The sequence below is a fragment of the Brienomyrus brachyistius genome, chromosome 2 (genome assembly GCF_023856365.1).
Source record: "Brienomyrus brachyistius isolate T26 chromosome 2, BBRACH_0.4, whole genome shotgun sequence".
In the NCBI taxonomy this organism is placed as follows: Eukaryota; Metazoa; Chordata; class Actinopteri; order Osteoglossiformes; family Mormyridae; genus Brienomyrus; species Brienomyrus brachyistius.
The window spans coordinates 44,112,676-44,128,294 of NC_064534.1; the positions used below are offsets into that span (position 1 = coordinate 44,112,676).

The 15,619-nt window shown below is 44.5% G+C and overlaps 2 protein-coding genes and 13 non-coding genes across 15 annotated transcripts in view; 13 read left to right on the top strand and 2 right to left on the bottom strand.

Annotated features, from left to right (window-relative positions):
* LOC125715120 (uncharacterized) overlaps nucleotides 1–15,619 on the bottom strand; it is a 1,180,389-nt gene that overhangs the window by 966,647 nt on the left and 198,123 nt on the right. The gene's annotated exons all lie outside the window — the stretch shown is intronic.
* Nucleotides 1–15,619, bottom strand: part of LOC125715114 (uncharacterized) — a 935,270-nt gene that overhangs the window by 719,760 nt on the left and 199,891 nt on the right. The window lies entirely within an intron of this gene.
* Nucleotides 944–1,062, top strand: LOC125736037 (5S ribosomal RNA). The gene has a single exon (XR_007395320.1). It is a non-coding gene; the product is annotated as a 5S ribosomal RNA (ribosomal RNA).
* On the top strand, nucleotides 2,140–2,258 carry LOC125728794 (5S ribosomal RNA). Its single transcript, XR_007389377.1, has one exon. It is a non-coding gene; the product is annotated as a 5S ribosomal RNA (ribosomal RNA).
* On the top strand, nucleotides 3,338–3,456 carry LOC125736038 (5S ribosomal RNA). Its single transcript, XR_007395321.1, has one exon. It is a non-coding gene; the product is annotated as a 5S ribosomal RNA (ribosomal RNA).
* LOC125736039 (5S ribosomal RNA) lies at nucleotides 4,549–4,667 on the top strand. Its single transcript, XR_007395322.1, has one exon. It is a non-coding gene; the product is annotated as a 5S ribosomal RNA (ribosomal RNA).
* LOC125735184 (5S ribosomal RNA) lies at nucleotides 5,759–5,877 on the top strand. The gene has a single exon (XR_007394483.1). It is a non-coding gene; the product is annotated as a 5S ribosomal RNA (ribosomal RNA).
* Nucleotides 6,956–7,074, top strand: LOC125734125 (5S ribosomal RNA). Its single transcript, XR_007393450.1, has one exon. It is a non-coding gene; the product is annotated as a 5S ribosomal RNA (ribosomal RNA).
* LOC125735739 (5S ribosomal RNA) lies at nucleotides 8,154–8,272 on the top strand. Its single transcript, XR_007395030.1, has one exon. It is a non-coding gene; the product is annotated as a 5S ribosomal RNA (ribosomal RNA).
* Nucleotides 9,353–9,471, top strand: LOC125737032 (5S ribosomal RNA). The gene has a single exon (XR_007396299.1). It is a non-coding gene; the product is annotated as a 5S ribosomal RNA (ribosomal RNA).
* LOC125733968 (5S ribosomal RNA) lies at nucleotides 10,548–10,666 on the top strand. The gene has a single exon (XR_007393298.1). It is a non-coding gene; the product is annotated as a 5S ribosomal RNA (ribosomal RNA).
* LOC125732817 (5S ribosomal RNA) lies at nucleotides 11,746–11,864 on the top strand. Its single transcript, XR_007392183.1, has one exon. It is a non-coding gene; the product is annotated as a 5S ribosomal RNA (ribosomal RNA).
* On the top strand, nucleotides 12,944–13,062 carry LOC125730805 (5S ribosomal RNA). The gene has a single exon (XR_007391095.1). It is a non-coding gene; the product is annotated as a 5S ribosomal RNA (ribosomal RNA).
* LOC125735272 (5S ribosomal RNA) lies at nucleotides 14,144–14,262 on the top strand. The gene has a single exon (XR_007394569.1). It is a non-coding gene; the product is annotated as a 5S ribosomal RNA (ribosomal RNA).
* LOC125733969 (5S ribosomal RNA) lies at nucleotides 15,343–15,461 on the top strand. Its single transcript, XR_007393299.1, has one exon. It is a non-coding gene; the product is annotated as a 5S ribosomal RNA (ribosomal RNA).

Genomic DNA, 15,619 nt, shown 5'->3' on the forward strand with positions numbered 1-15,619 from the left:
TTTACTCTAAATACTTCCTGGTAATTCTAGGTGCTGTAAGCTGTTCGTGCCTTTATTCCACCAGGGCGCGATCTTCTCACAAACTTGAAGACTGTCACTCCCCATTCACGTTTTACAACTTATTGTTAATGATAAAGAGACAGCTTTTTACACACAGTTTTAAACAAAGTACTGATATTATTCCTCTTCAACTGACCGCTTTGTTTTCTATGCAAAAACCACTTCGCCACAGAAGACTCGATATTATTGGCATAGCAAGTTCTGCTCTTCTCCTTTCAAAACTTGCTAAAAGCTGTATTTAAAAGAACAGATTGGCCGGGGTAATTCACACCCTTCAATGCCAGCTTAATGTTTAGGTTAGTGGGAATCACAGAGGAATTAGGGATGGAAACTTCTTTGCTGGTGGTAGAAGCGGTCTGGTGAATTTTTAGAGAGAAGAGGCCGTCGATGTTTGAATGTAGAAAATTGTTCTGGCTGCAGCCTGCAGTATGGACTTGTTGGTGTGTGTAGCTCCCAGTGTTCTGACAGCGCGACGTTTTGGGGAAGCATGTGATTCAGCAGCTACCAGTGGGCTTCGTGCGGCGGAGATTTTGTGGCTGTTAGCGGAGTTGATAACAGAGGGTCGTTAAGAGAAGCCTGCATGCAGTAGGCAAAGGAGTAATGTTTGCCGGCGGGGGACGTGCGGCGATTAACCTGTGCGGTAGTGAAAAGGAGTTAAAAAGAAGGAAGTGTGCGGATGCGGAAAGAATGGAATAATTGTGGTAGGCTGCCGGCTGAGTAGTTTGGTGAATGTTTGGTGTGGGTCCGGCGCTGCCAATTGGATGGTGGGGCTGCAGTGTGAGTCAGATAAAAAAAATAAAAAACCAGGAGTAGGATCCAATGGGACTAACTGGCATGTATAGACGCGTGTAATGCAAAAGGGCTGTTTTTGGTAGCATCTCTCGCTTACGGCCATTCCACCCTGAACACGCCCGATCTCGTCTGATCTCGGAAGCCAAGCAGGTTAGGGTCTGGATAGTACTTGGATGGGAGACCTCCTGGGAATACCAGGTGCTGTAAGCCTTTCTCACTTTTACTTTATACAGGGGGCGCTCCACTTCACGATTAATTTAAATCTATCACTCCCCTTCCATTTTACTATTTTATATATATTTTTTTTTTTTTCTCTCATTCATAAAGGCAGCTTTTAGAAACCGTTTTACTCTAAATACTTCCTGGTAATTCTAGGTGCTGTAAGCTGTTCGTGCCTTTATTCCACCAGGGCGCGATCTTCTCACAAACTTGAAGACTGTCACTCCCCATTCACGTTTTACAACTTATTGTTAATGATAAAGAGACAGCTTTTTACACACAGTTTTAAACAAAGTACTGATATTATTCCTCTTCAACTGACCGCTTTGTTTTCTATGCAAAAACCACTTCGCCACAGAAGACTCGATATTATTGGCATAGCAAGTTCTGCTCTTCTCCTTTCAAAACTTGCTAAAAGCTGTATTTAAAAGAACAGATTGGCCGGGGTAATTCACACCCTTCAATGCCAGCTTAATGTTTAGGTTAGTGGGAATCACAGAGGAATTAGGGATGGAAACTTCTTTGCTGGTGGTAGAAGCGGTCTGGTGAATTTTTAGAGAGAAGAGGCCGTCGATGTTTGAATGTAGAAAATTGTTCTGGCTGCAGCCTGCAGTATGGACTTGTTGGTGTGTGTAGCTCCCAGTGTTCTGACAGCGCGACGTTTTGGGGAAGCATGTGATTCAGCAGCTACCAGTGGGCTTCGTGCGGCGGAGATTTTGTGGCTGTTAGCGGAGTTGATAACAGAGGGTCGTTAAGAGAAGCCTGCATGCAGTAGGCAAAGGAGTAATGTTTGCCGGCGGGGGACGTGCGGCGATTAACCTGTGCGGTAGTGAAAAGGAGTTAAAAAGAAGGAAGTGTGCGGATGCGGAAAGAATGGAATAATTGTGGTAGGCTGCCGGCTGAGTAGTTTGGTGAATGTTTGGTGTGGGTCCGGCGCTGCCGATTGGATGGTGGGGCTGCAGTGTGAGTCAGATAAAAAAAAAAAAAACCAGGAGTAGGATCCAATGGGACTAACTGGTATGTATAGACGCGTGTAATGCAAAAGGGCTGTTTTTGGTAGCGTCTCTCGCTTACGGCCATACCACCCTGAACGCGCCCGATCTCGTCTGATCTCGGAAGCTAAGCAGGCTAGGGTCTGGTTAGTACTTGGATGGGAGACAACCTTGGAATACCAGGTGCTGTAAGCTTTTCTCACTTTTACTTTATACAGGGGGCGCTCCACTTCACGATTAATTTAAATCTATCACTCCCCTTCCATTTTACTATTTTATATATATATTTTTTTTTTTTCTCTCATTCATAAAGGCAGCTTTTAGAAACCGTTTTACTCTAAATACTTCCTGGTAATTCTAGGTGCTGTAAGCTGTTCGTGCCTTTATTCCACCAGGGCGCGATCTTCTCACAAACTTGAAGACTGTCACTCCCCATTCACGTTTTACAACTTATTGTTAATGATAAAGAGACAGCTTTTTACACACAGTTTTAAACAAAGTACTGATATTATTCCTCTTCAACTGACCGCTTTGTTTTCTATGCAAAAACCACTTCGCCACAGAAGACTCGATATTATTGGCATAGCAAGTTCTGCTCTTCTCCTTTCAAAACTTGCTAAAAGCTGTATTTAAAAGAACAGATTGGCCGGGGTAATTCACACCCTTCAATGCCAGCTTAATGTTTAGGTTAGTGGGAATCACAGAGGAATTAGGGATGGAAACTTCTTTGCTGGTGGTAGAAGCGGTCTGGTGAATTTTTAGAGAGAAGAGGCCGTCGATGTTTGAATGTAGAAAATTGTTCTGGCTGCAGCCTGCAGTATGGACTTGTTGGTGTGTGTAGCTCCCAGTGTTCTGACAGCGCGACGTTTTGGGGAAGCATGTGATTCAGCAGCTACCAGTGGGCTTCGTGCGGCGGAGATTTTGTGGCTGTTAGCGGAGTTGATAACAGAGGGTCGTTAAGAGAAGCCTGCATGCAGTAGGCAAAGGAGTAATGTTTGCCGGCGGGGGACGTGCGGCGATTAACCTGTGCGGTAGTGAAAAGGAGTTAAAAAGAAGGAAGTGTGCGGATGCGGAAAGAATGGAATAATTGTGGTAGGCTGCCGGCTGAGTAGTTTGGTGAATGTTTGGTGTGGGTCCGGCGCTGCCAATTGGATGGTGGGGCTGCAGTGTGAGTCAGATAAAAAAAATAAAAAACCAGGAGTAGGATCCAATAGGACTAACTGGCATGTATAGACGCGTGTAATGCAAAAGGGCTGTTTTTGGTAGCATCTCTCGCTTACGGCCATTCCACCCTGAACACGCCCGATCTCGTCTGATCTCGGAAGCCAAGCAGGTTAGGGTCTGGATAGTACTTGGATGGGAGACCTCCTGGGAATACCAGGTGCTGTAAGCCTTTCTCACTTTTACTTTATACAGGGGGCGCTCCACTTCACGATTAAATTAAATCTATCACTCCCCTTCCATTTTACTATTTTATATATATATATAAATATATATTTTTTTTTTTTTCTCTCATTCATAAAGGCAGCTTTTAGAAACCGTTTTACTCTAAATACTTCCTGGTAATTCTAGGTGCTGTAAGCTGTTCGTGCCTTTATTCCACCAGGGCGCGATCTTCTCACAAACTTGAAGACTGTCACTCCCCATTCACGTTTTACAACTTATTGTTAATGATAAAGAGACAGCTTTTTACACACAGTTTTAAACAAAGTACTGATATTATTCCTCTTCAACTGACCGCTTTGTTTTCTATGCAAAAACCACTTCGCCACAGAAGACTCGATATTATTGGCATAGCAAGTTCTGCTCTTCTCCTTTCAAAACTTGCTAAAAGCTGTATTTAAAAGAACAGATTGGCCGGGGTAATTCACACCCTTCAATGCCAGCTTAATGTTTAGGTTAGTGGGAATCACAGAGGAATTAGGGATGGAAACTTCTTTGCTGGTGGTAGAAGCGGTCTGGTGAATTTTTAGAGAGAAGAGGCCGTCGATGTTTGAATGTAGAAAATTGTTCTGGCTGCAGCCTGCAGTATGGACTTGTTGGTGTGTGTAGCTCCCAGTGTTCTGACAGCGCGACGTTTTGGGGAAGCATGTGATTCAGCAGCTACCAGTGGGCTTCGTGCGGCGGAGATTTTGTGGCTGTTAGCGGAGTTGATAACAGAGGGTCGTTAAGAGAAGCCTGCATGCAGTAGGCAAAGGAGTAATGTTTGCCGGCGGGGGACGTGCGGCGATTAACCTGTGCGGTAGTGAAAAGGAGTTAAAAAGAAGGAAGTGTGCGGATGCGGAAAGAATGGAATAATTGTGGTAGGCTGCCGGCTGAGTAGTTTGGTGAATGTTTGGTGTGGGTCCGGCGCTGCCAATTGGATGGTGGGGCTGCAGTGTGAGTCAGATAAAAAAAATAAAAAACCAGGAGTAGGATCCAATAGGACTAACTGGCATGTATAGACGCGTGTAATGCAAAAGGGCTGTTTTTGGTAGCATCTCTCGCTTACGGCCATTCCACCCTGAACACGCCCGATCTCGTCTGATCTCGGAAGCCAAGCAGGTTAGGGTCTGGATAGTACTTGGATGGGAGACCTCCTGGGAATACCAGGTGCTGTAAGCCTTTCTCACTTTTACTTTATACAGGGGGCGCTCCACTTCACGATTAATTTAAATCTATCACTCCCCTTCCATTTTACTATTTTATATATATATATATATATATTTTTTTTTTTTTTTCTCTCATTCATAAAGGCAGCTTTTAGAAACCGTTTTACTCTAAATACTTCCTGGTAATTCTAGGTGCTGTAAGCTGTTCGTGCCTTTATTCCACCAGGGCGCGATCTTCTCACAAACTTGAAGACTGTCACTCCCCATTCACGTTTTACAACTTATTGTTAATGATAAAGAGACAGCTTTTTACACACAGTTTTAAACAAAGTACTGATATTATTCCTCTTCAACTGACCGCTTTGTTTTCTATGCAAAAACCACTTCGCCACAGAAGACTCGATATTATTGGCATAGCAAGTTCTGCTCTTCTCCTTTCAAAACTTGCTAAAAGCTGTATTTAAAAGAACAGATTGGCCGGGGTAATTCACACCCTTCAATGCCAGCTTAATGTTTAGGTTAGTGGGAATCACAGAGGAATTAGGGATGGAAACTTCTTTGCTGGTGGTAGAAGCGGTCTGGTGAATTTTTAGAGAGAAGAGGCCGTCGATGTTTGAATGTAGAAAATAGTTCTGGCTGCAGCCTGCAGTATGGACTTGTTGGTGTGTGTAGCTCCCAGTGTTCTGACAGCGCGACGTTTTGGGGAAGCATGTGATTCAGCAGCTACCAGTGGGCTTCGTGCGGCGGAGATTTTGTGGCTGTTAGCGGAGTTGATAACAGAGGGTCGTTAAGAGAAGCCTGCATGCAGTAGGCAAAGGAGTAATGTTTGCCGGCGGGGGACGTGCGGCGATTAACCTGTGCGGTAGTGAAAAGGAGTTAAAAAGAAGGAAGTGTGCAGATGCGGAAAGAATGGAATAATTGTGGTAGGCTGCCGGCTGAGTAGTTTGGTGAATGTTTGGTGTGGGTCCGGCGCTGCCGATTGGATGGTGGGGCTGCAGCGTGAGTCAGATAAAAAAAAAAAAAACCAGGAGTAGGATCCAATGGGACTAACTGGTATGTATAGACGCGTGTAATGCAAAAGGGCTGTTTTTGGTAGCGTCTCTCGCTTACGGCCATACCACCCTGAACGCGCCCGATCTCGTCTGATTTCGGAAGCTAAGCAGGCTAGGGTCTGGTTAGTACTTGGATGGGAGACCACCTGGGAATACCAGGTGCTGTAAGCTTTTCTCACTTTTACTTTATACAGGGGGCGCTCCACTTCACGATTAATTTAAATCTATCACTCCCCTTCCATTTTACTATTTTATATATATTTTTTTTTTTTTTCTCTCATTCATAAAGGCAGCTTTTAGAAACCGTTTTACTCTAAATACTTCCTGGTAATTCTAGGTGTTGTAAGCTGTTCGTGCCTTTATTCCACCAGGGCGCGATCTTCTCACAGACTTGAAGACTGTCACTCCCCATTCACGTTTTACAACTTATTGTTAATGATAAAGAGACAGCTTTTTACACACAGTTTTAAACAAAGTACTGATATTATTCCTCTTCAACTGACCGCTTTGTTTTCTATGCAAAAACCACTTCGCCACAGAAGACTCGATATTATTGGCATAGCAAGTTCTGCTCTTCTCCTTTCAAAACTTGCTAAAAGCTGTATTTAAAAGAACAGATTGGCCGGGGTAATTCACACCCTTCAATGCCAGCTTAATGTTTAGGTTAGTGGGAATCACAGAGGAATTAGGGATGGAAACTTCTTTGCTGGTGGTAGAAGCGGTCTGGTGAATTTTTAGAGAGAAGAGGCCGTCGATGTTTGAATGTAGAAAATTGTTCTGGCTGCAGCCTGCAGTATGGACTTGTTGGTGTGTGTAGCTCCCAGTGTTCTGACAGCGCGACGTTTTGGGGAAGCATGTGATTCAGCAGCTACCAGTGGGCTTCGTGCGGCGGAGATTTTGTGGCTGTTAGCGGAGTTGATAACAGAGGGTCGTTAAGAGAAGCCTGCATGCAGTAGGCAAAGGAGTAATGTTTGCCGGCGGGGGACGTGCGGCGATTAACCTGTGCGGAAGTGAAAAGGAGTTAAAAAGAAGGAAGTGTGCGGATGCGGAAAGAATGGAATAATTGTGGTAGGCTGCCGGCTGAGTAGTTTGGTGAATGTTTGGTGTGGGTCCGGCGCTGCCGATTGGATGGTGGGGCTGCAGTGTGAGTCAGATAAAAAAAAAAAAAACCAGGAGTAGGATCCAATGGGACTAACTGGTATGTATAGACGCGTGTAATGCAAAAGGGCTGTTTTTGGTAGCGTCTCTCGCTTACGGCCATACCACCCTGAACGCGCCCGATCTCGTCTGATCTCGGAAGCTAAGCAGGGTAGGGTCTGGTTAGTACTTGGATGGGAGACCACCTGGGAATACCAGGTGCTGTAAGCTTTTCTCACTTTTACTTTATACAGGGGGCGCTCCACTTCACGATTAATTTAAATCTATCACTCCCCTTCCATTTTACTATTTTATATATATATATTTTTTTTTTCTCTCATTCATAAAGGCAGCTTTTAGAAACCGTTTTACTCTAAATACTTCCTGGTAATTCTAGGTGCTGTAAGCTGTTCGTGCCTTTATTCCACCAGGGCGCGATCTTCTCACAAACTTGAAGACTGTCACTCCCCATTCACGTTTTACAACTTATTGTTAATGATAAAGAGACAGCTTTTTACACACAGTTTTAAACAAAGTACTGATATTATTCCTCTTCAACTGACCGCTTTGTTTTCTATGCAAAAACCACTTCGCCACAGAAGACTCGATATTATTGGCATAGCAAGTTCTGCTCTTCTCCTTTCAAAACTTGCTAAAAGCTGTATTTAAAAGAACAGATTGGCCGGGGTAATTCACACCCTTCAATGCCAGCTTAATGTTTAGGTTAGTGGGAATCACAGAGGAATTAGGGATGGAAACTTCTTTGCTGGTGGTAGAAGCGGTCTGGTGAATTTTTAGAGAGAAGAGGCCGTCGATGTTTGAATGTAGAAAATTGTTCTGGCCGCAGCCTGCAGTATGGACTTGTTGGTGTGTGTAGCTCCCAGTGTTCTGACAGCGCGACGTTTTGGGGAAGCATGTGATTCAGCAGCTACCAGTGGGCTTCGTGCGGCGGAGATTTTGTGGCTGTTAGCGGAGTTGATAACAGAGGGTCGTTAAGAGAAGCCTGCATGCAGTAGGCAAAGGAGTAATGTTTGCCGGCGGGGGACGTGCGGCGATTAACCTGTGCGGTAGTGAAAAGGAGTTAAAAAGAAGGAAGTGTGCGGATGCGGAAAGAATGGAATAATTGTGGTAGGCTGCCGGCTGAGTAGTTTGGTGAATGTTTGGTGTGGGTCCGGCGCTGCCGATTGGATGGTGGGGCTGCAGTGTGAGTCAGATAAAAAAAAAAAAAAAACAGGAGTAGGATCCAATGGGACTAACTGCTATGTATAGACGCGTGTAATGCAAAAGGGCTGTTTTTGGTAGCGTCTCTCGCTTACGGCCATACCACCCTGAACGCGCCCGATCTCGTCTGATCTCGGAAGCTAAGCAGGCTAGAGTCTGGTTAGTACTTGGATGGGAGACCACCTGGGAATACCAGGTGCTGTAAGCTTTTCTCACTTTTACTTTATACAGGGGGCGCTCCACTTCACGATTAATTTAAATCTATCACTCCCCTTCCATTTTACTATTTTATATATATATATTTTTTTTTTCTCTCATTCATAAAGGCAGCTTTTAGAAACCGTTTTACTCTAAATACTTCCTGGTAATTCTAGGTGCTGTGAGCTGTTCGTGCCTTTATTCCACCAGGGCGCGATCTTCTCACAAACTTGAAGACTGTCACTCCCCATTCACGTTTTACAACTTATTGTTAATGATAAAGAGACAGCTTTTTACACACAGTTTTAAACAAAGTACTGATATTATTCCTCTTCAACTGACCGCTTTGTTTTCTATGCAAAAACCACTTCGCCACAGAAGACTCGATATTATTGGCATAGCAAGTTCTGCTCTTCTCCTTTCAAAACTTGCTAAAAGCTGTATTTAAAAGAACAGATTGGCCGGGGTAATTCACACCCTTCAATGCCAGCTTAATGTTTAGGTTAGTGGGAATCACAGAGGAATTAGGGATGGAAACTTCTTTGCTGGTGGTAGAAGCGGTCTGGTGAATTTTTAGAGAGAAGAGGCCGTCGATGTTTGAATGTAGAAAATTGTTCTGGCTGCAGCCTGCAGTATGGACTTGTTGGTGTGTGTAGCTCCCAGTGTTCTGACAGCGCGACGTTTTGGGGAAGCATGTGATTCAGCAGCTACCAGTGGGCTTCGTGCGGCGGAGATTTTGTGGCTGTTAGCGGAGTTGATAACAGAGGGTCGTTAAGAGAAGCCTGCATGCAGTAGGCAAAGGAGTAATGTTTGCCGGCGGGGGACGTGCGGCGATTAACCTGTGCGGTAGTGAAAAGGAGTTAAAAAGAAGGAAGTGTGCGGATGCGGAAAGAATGGAATAATTGTGGTAGGCTGCCGGCTGAGTAGTTTGGTGAATGTTTGGTGTGGGTCCGGCGCTGCCTATTGGATGGTGGGGCTGCAGTGTGAGTCAGATAAAAAAAAAAAAAAAACCAGGAGTAGGATCCAATGGGACTAACTGCTATGTATAGACGCGTGTAATGCAAAAGGGCTGTTTTTGGTAGCGTCTCTCGCTTACGGCCATACCACCCTGAACGCGCCCGATCTTGTCTGATCTCGGAAGCTAAGCAGGCTAGAGTCTGGTTAGTACTTGGATGGGAGACCACCTGGGAATACCAGGTGCTGTAAGCCTTTCTCACTTTTACTTTATACAGGGGGCGCTCCACTTCACGATTAAATTAAATCTATCACTCCCCTTCCATTTTACTATTTTATATATATATTTTTTTTTTCCTCTCATTCATAAAGGCAGCTTTTAGAAACCGTTTTACTCTAAATACTTCCTGGTAATTCTAGGTGCTGTAAGCTGTTCGTGCCTTTATTCCACCAGGGCGCGATCTTCTCACAAACTTGAAGACTGTCACTCCCCATTCACGTTTTACAACTTATTGTTAATGATAAAGAGACAGCTTTTTACACACAGTTTTAAACAAAGTACTGATATTATTCCTCTTCAACTGACCGCTTTGTTTTCTATGCAAAAACCACTTCGCCACAGAAGACTCGATATTATTGGCATAGCAAGTTCTGCTCTTCTCCTTTCAAAACTTGCTAAAAGCTGTATTTAAAAGAACAGATGGCCGGGGTAATTCACACCCTTCAATGCCAGCTTAATGTTTAGGTTAGTGGGAATCACAGAGGAATTAGGGATGGAAACTTCTTTGCTGGTGGTAGAAGCGGTCTGGTGAATTTTTAGAGAGAAGAGGCCGTCGATGTTTGAATGTAGAAAATTGTTCTGGCTGCAGCCTGCAGTATGGACTTGTTGGTGTGTGTAGCTCCCAGTGTTCTGACAGCGCGACGTTTTGGGGAAGCATGTGATTCAGCAGCTACCAGTGGGCTTCGTGCGGCGGAGATTTTGTGGCTGTTAGCGGAGTTGATAACAGAGGGTCGTTAAGAGAAGCCTGCATGCAGTAGGCAAAGGAGTAATGTTTGCCGGCGGGGGACGTGCGGCGATTAACCTGTGCGGTAGTGAAAAGGAGTTAAAAAGAAGGAAGTGTGCGGATGCGGAAAGAATGGAATAATTGTGGTAGGCTGCCGGCTGAGTAGTTTGGTGAATGTTTGGTGTGGGTCCTGCGCTGCCGATTGGATGGTGGGGCTGCAGTGTGAGTCAGATAAAAAAAAAAAAGAACATTAGTAGTATCCAATGGGACCAACTGGCATGTATAGAGGCGTGTAATGCAAAAGGGCTGTTTTTGGTAGCATCTCTCGCTTACGGCCATACCACCCTGAACATGCCTGATCTCGTCTGATCTCGGAAGCTAAGCAGGGTAGGGTCTGGTTAGTACTTGGATGGGAGACCACCTGGGAATACCAGGTGCTGTAAGCTTTTCTCACTTTTACTTTATACAGGGGGCGCTCCACTTCACGATTAATTTAAATCTATCACTCCCCTTCCATTTTACTATTTTATATATATATATATATATTTTTCTCTCATTCATAAAGGCAGCTTTTAGAAACCGTTTTACTCTGAATACTTCCTGGTCATTCTAGGTGCTGTAAGCTGTTCGTGCCTTTATTCCACCAGGGCGCGATCTTCTCACAAACTTGAAGACTGTCACTCCCCATTCACGTTTTACAACTTATTGTTAATGATAAAGAGACAGCTTTTTACACACAGTTTTAAACAAAGTACTGATATTATTCCTCTTCAACTGACCGCTTTGTTTTCTATGCAAAAACCACTTCGCCACAGAAGACTCGATATTATTGGCATAGCAAGTTCTGCTCTTCTCCTTTCAAAACTTGCTAAAAGCTGTATTTAAAAGAACAGATTGGCCGGGGTAATTCACACCCTTCAATGCCAGCTTAATGTTTAGGTTAGTGGGAATCACAGAGGAATTAGGGATGGAAACTTCTTTGCTGGTGGTAGAAGTGGTCTGGTGAATTTTTAGAGAGAAGAGGCCGTCGATGTTTGAATGTAGAAAATTGTTCTGGCTGCAGCCTGCAGTATGGACTTGTTGGTGTGTGTAGCTCCCAGTGTTCTGACAGCGCGACGTTTTGGGGAAGCATGTGATTCAGCAGCTACCAGTGGGCTTCGTGCGGCGGAGATTTTGTGGCTGTTAGCGGAGTTGATAACAGAGGGTCGTTAAGAGAAGCCTGCATGCAGTAGGCAAAGGAGTAATGTTTGCCGGCGGGGGACGTGCGGCGATTAACCTGTGCGGTAGTGAAAAGGAGTTAAAAAGAAGGAAGTGTGCGGATGCGGAAAGAATGGAATAATTGTGGTAGGCTGCCGGCTGAGTAGTTTGGTGAATGTTTGGTGTGGGTCCGGCGCTGCCGATTGGATGGTGGTGCTGCAGTGTGAGTCAGATACAAAAAAAAAAAACCAGGAGTAGGATCCAATGGGACTAACTGGCATGTATAGACGTGTGTAATGCAAAAGGGCTGTTTTTGGTCACGTCTCTCGCTTATGGCCATACCACCCTGAACACGCCCGATCTCATCCGATCTCGGAAGTCAAGCAGGGTAGGGTCTGGTTAGTACTTGAATGGGAGACCTCCTGGGAATACCAGGTGCTGTAAGCTTTTCTCACTTTTACTTTATACAGGGGGCGCTCCACTTCACGATTAATTTAAATCTATCACTCCCCTTCCATTTTACTATTTTATATATATATATATATATTTTTCTCTCATTCATAAAGGCAGCTTTTAGAAACCGTTTTACTCTGAATACTTCCTGGTCATTCTAGGTGCTGTAAGCTGTTCGTGCCTTTATTCCACCAGGGCGCGATCTTCTCACAAACTTGAAGACTGTCACTCCCCATTCACGTTTTACAACTTATTGTTAATGATAAAGAGACAGCTTTTTACACACAGTTTTAAACAAAGTACTGATATTATTCCTCTTCAACTGACCGCTTTGTTTTCTATGCAAAAACCACTTCGCCACAGAAGACTCGATATTATTGGCATAGCAAGTTCTGCTCTTCTCCTTTCAAAACTTGCTAAAAGCTGTATTTAAAAGAACAGATTGGCCGGGGTAATTCACACCCTTCAATGCCAGCTTAATGTTTAGGTTAGTGGGAATCACAGAGGAATTAGGGATGGAAACTTCTTTGCTGGTGGTAGAAGTGGTCTGGTGAATTTTTAGAGAGAAGAGGCCGTCGATGTTTGAATGTAGAAAATTGTTCTGGCTGCAGCCTGCAGTATGGACTTGTTGGTGTGTGTAGCTCCCAGTGTTCTGACAGCGCGACGTTTTGGGGAAGCATGTGATTCAGCAGCTACCAGTGGGCTTCGTGCGGCGGAGATTTTGTGGCTGTTAGCGGAGTTGATAACAGAGGGTCGTTAAGAGAAGCCTACATGCAGTAGGCAAAGGAGTAATGTTTGCTGGCGGGGGACGTGCGGCGATTAACCTGTGCGGTAGTGAAAAGGAGTTAAAAAGAAGGAAGTGTGCGGATGCGGAAAGAATGGAATAATTGTGGTAGGCTGCCGGCTGAGTAGTTTGGTGAATGTTTGGTGTGGGTCCGGCGCTGCCGATTGGATGGTGGGGCTGCAGTGTGAGTCAGATAAAAAAAAAAAAAAACAGGACTAGGATCCAATGGGACTAACTGGCATGTATAGACGCGTGTAATGCAAAAGGGCTGTTTTTGGTAGCATCTATCGCTTACGGCCATACCACCCTGAACACGCCCGATCTCGTCTGATCTCGGAAGCTAAGCAGGGTAGGGTCTGGTTAGTACTTGGATGGGAGACCACCTGGGAATACCAGGTGCTGTAAGCTTTTCTCACTTTTACTTTATACAGGGGGCGCTCCACTTCACGATTAATTTAAATCTATCACTCCCCTTCCATTTTACTATTTTATATATATATATATATTTTCTCTCATTCATAAAGGCAGCTTTTAGAAACCGTTTTACTCTAAATACTGCCTGGTAATTCTAGGTGCTGTAAGCTGTTCGTGCCTTTATTCCACCAGGGCACAATCTTCTCACAAACTTGAAGACTGTCACTCCCCATTCACGTTTTACAACTTATTGTTAATAATATAGAGACAGCTTTTTACACACAGTTTTAAACAAAGTACTGATATAATTCCTCTTCAACTCACCGCTTTGTTTTCTATACAAAAACCACTTCGCCACAGAAGACTTGATATTTTTTGCATAGCAAGGTCTGCTCTTCTCCTGCTTTCAAAACTTGCTAAAAGCTGTATTTAAAAGAGCAGGTTGGCCGGGGTAATTCACACCCTTCAATGCCAGCTTAATGTTTAGGTTAGTGGGAATCACAGAGGAATTAGGGATGGAAACTTCTTTGCTGGTGGTAGAAGCGGTCTGGTGAATTTTTAGAGAGAAGAGGCTGTCGATGTTTCAATGTAGAAAATTGTTCTGGCTGCAGCCTGCAGTATGGACTTGTTGGTGTGTGTAGCTCCCAGTGTTCTGACAGCGCGACGTTTTGGGGAAGCATGTGATTCAGCAGCTACCAGTGGGCTTCGTGCGGCGGAGATTTTGTGGCTGTTAGCGGAGTTGATAACAGAGGGTCGTTAAGAGAAGCCTGCATGCAGTAGGCAAAGGAGTAATGTTTGCCGGCGGGGGACGTGCGGCGATTAACCTGTGCGGTAGTGAAAAGGAGTTAAAAAGAAGGAAGTGTGCGGATGCGGAAAGAATGGAATAATTGTGGTAGGCTGCCGGCTGAGTAGTTTGGTGAATGTTTGGTGTGGGTCCGGCGCTGCCGATTGGATGGTGGGGCTGCAGTGTGAGTCAGATAAAAAAAAAAAAAAAACCAGGAGTAGGATCCAATGGGAATAACTGGCATGTATAGACGCGTGTAATGCAAAAGGGCTGTTTTTGGTAGCATCTCTCGCTTACGGCCATACCACCCTGAACATGCCCGATCTCGTCTGATCTCGGAAGCCAAGCAGGGTAGGGTCTGGTTAGTACTTGGATGGGAGACCTCCTGGGAATACCAGGTGCTATAAGCCTTTCTCACTTTTACTTTATACAGGGGGCGCTCCACTTCACGATTAATTTAAATCTATCACTCCCCTTCCATTTTACTATTTTATATATATATATTTTTTTTTTTTTCTCTCATTCCTAAAGGCAGCTTTTAGAAACCGTTTTACTCTAAATACTTCCTGGTAATTCTAGGTGCTGTAAGCTGTTCGTGCCTTTATTCCACCAGGGCGCGATCTTCTCACAAACTTGAAGACTGTCACTCCCCATTCACGTTTTACAACTTATTGTTAATGATAAAGAGACAGCTTTTTACACACAGTTTTAAACAAAGTACTGATATTATTCCTCTTCAACTGACCGCTTTGTTTTCTATGCAAAAACCACTTCGCCACAGAAGACTCGATATTATTGGCATAGCAAGTTCTGCTCTTCTCCTTTCAAAACTTGCTAAAAGCTGTATTTAAAAGAACAGATGGCCGGGGTAATTCACACCCTTCAATGCCAGCTTAATGTTTAGGTTAGTGGGAATCACAGAGGAATTAGGGATGGAAACTTCTTTGCTGGTGGTAGAAGCGGTCTGGTGAATTTTTAGAGAGAAGAGGCCGTTGATGTTTGAATGTAGAAAATTGTTCTGGCTGCAGCCTGCAGTATGGACTTGTTGGTGTGTGTAGCTCCCAGTGTTCTGACAGCGCGACGTTTTGGGGAAGCATGTGATTCAGCAGCTACCAGTGGGCTTCGTGCGGCGGAGATTTTGTGGCTGTTAGCGGAGTTGATAACAGAGGGTCGTTAAGAGAAGCCTGCATGCAGTAGGCAAAGGAGTAATGTTTGCCGGCGGGGGACGTGCGGCGATTAACCTGTGCGGTAGTGAAAAGGAGTTAAAAAGAAGGAAGTGTGCGGATGCGGAAAGAATGGAATAATTGTGGTAGGCTGCCGGCTGAGTAGTTTGGTGAATGTTTGGTGTGGGTCCTGCGCTGCCGATTGGATGGTGGGGCTGCAGTGTGAGTCAGATAAAAAAAAAAAAGAACATTAGTAGTATCCAATGGGACCAACTGGCATGTATAGAGGCGTGTAATGCAAAAGGGCTGTTTTTGGTAGCATCTCTCGCTTACGGCCATACCACCCTGAACATGCCTGATCTCGTCTGATCTCGGAAGCTAAGCAGGGTAGGGTCTGGTTAGTACTTGGATGGGAGACCACCTGGGAATACCAGGTGCTGTAAGCTTTTCTCACTTTTACTTTATACAGGGGGCGCTCCACTTCACGATTAATTTAAATCTATCACTCCCCTTCCATTTTACTATTTTATATATATATATATATTTTTTTCTCTCATTCATAAAGGCAGCTTTTAGAAACCGTTTTACTCTGAATACTTCCTGG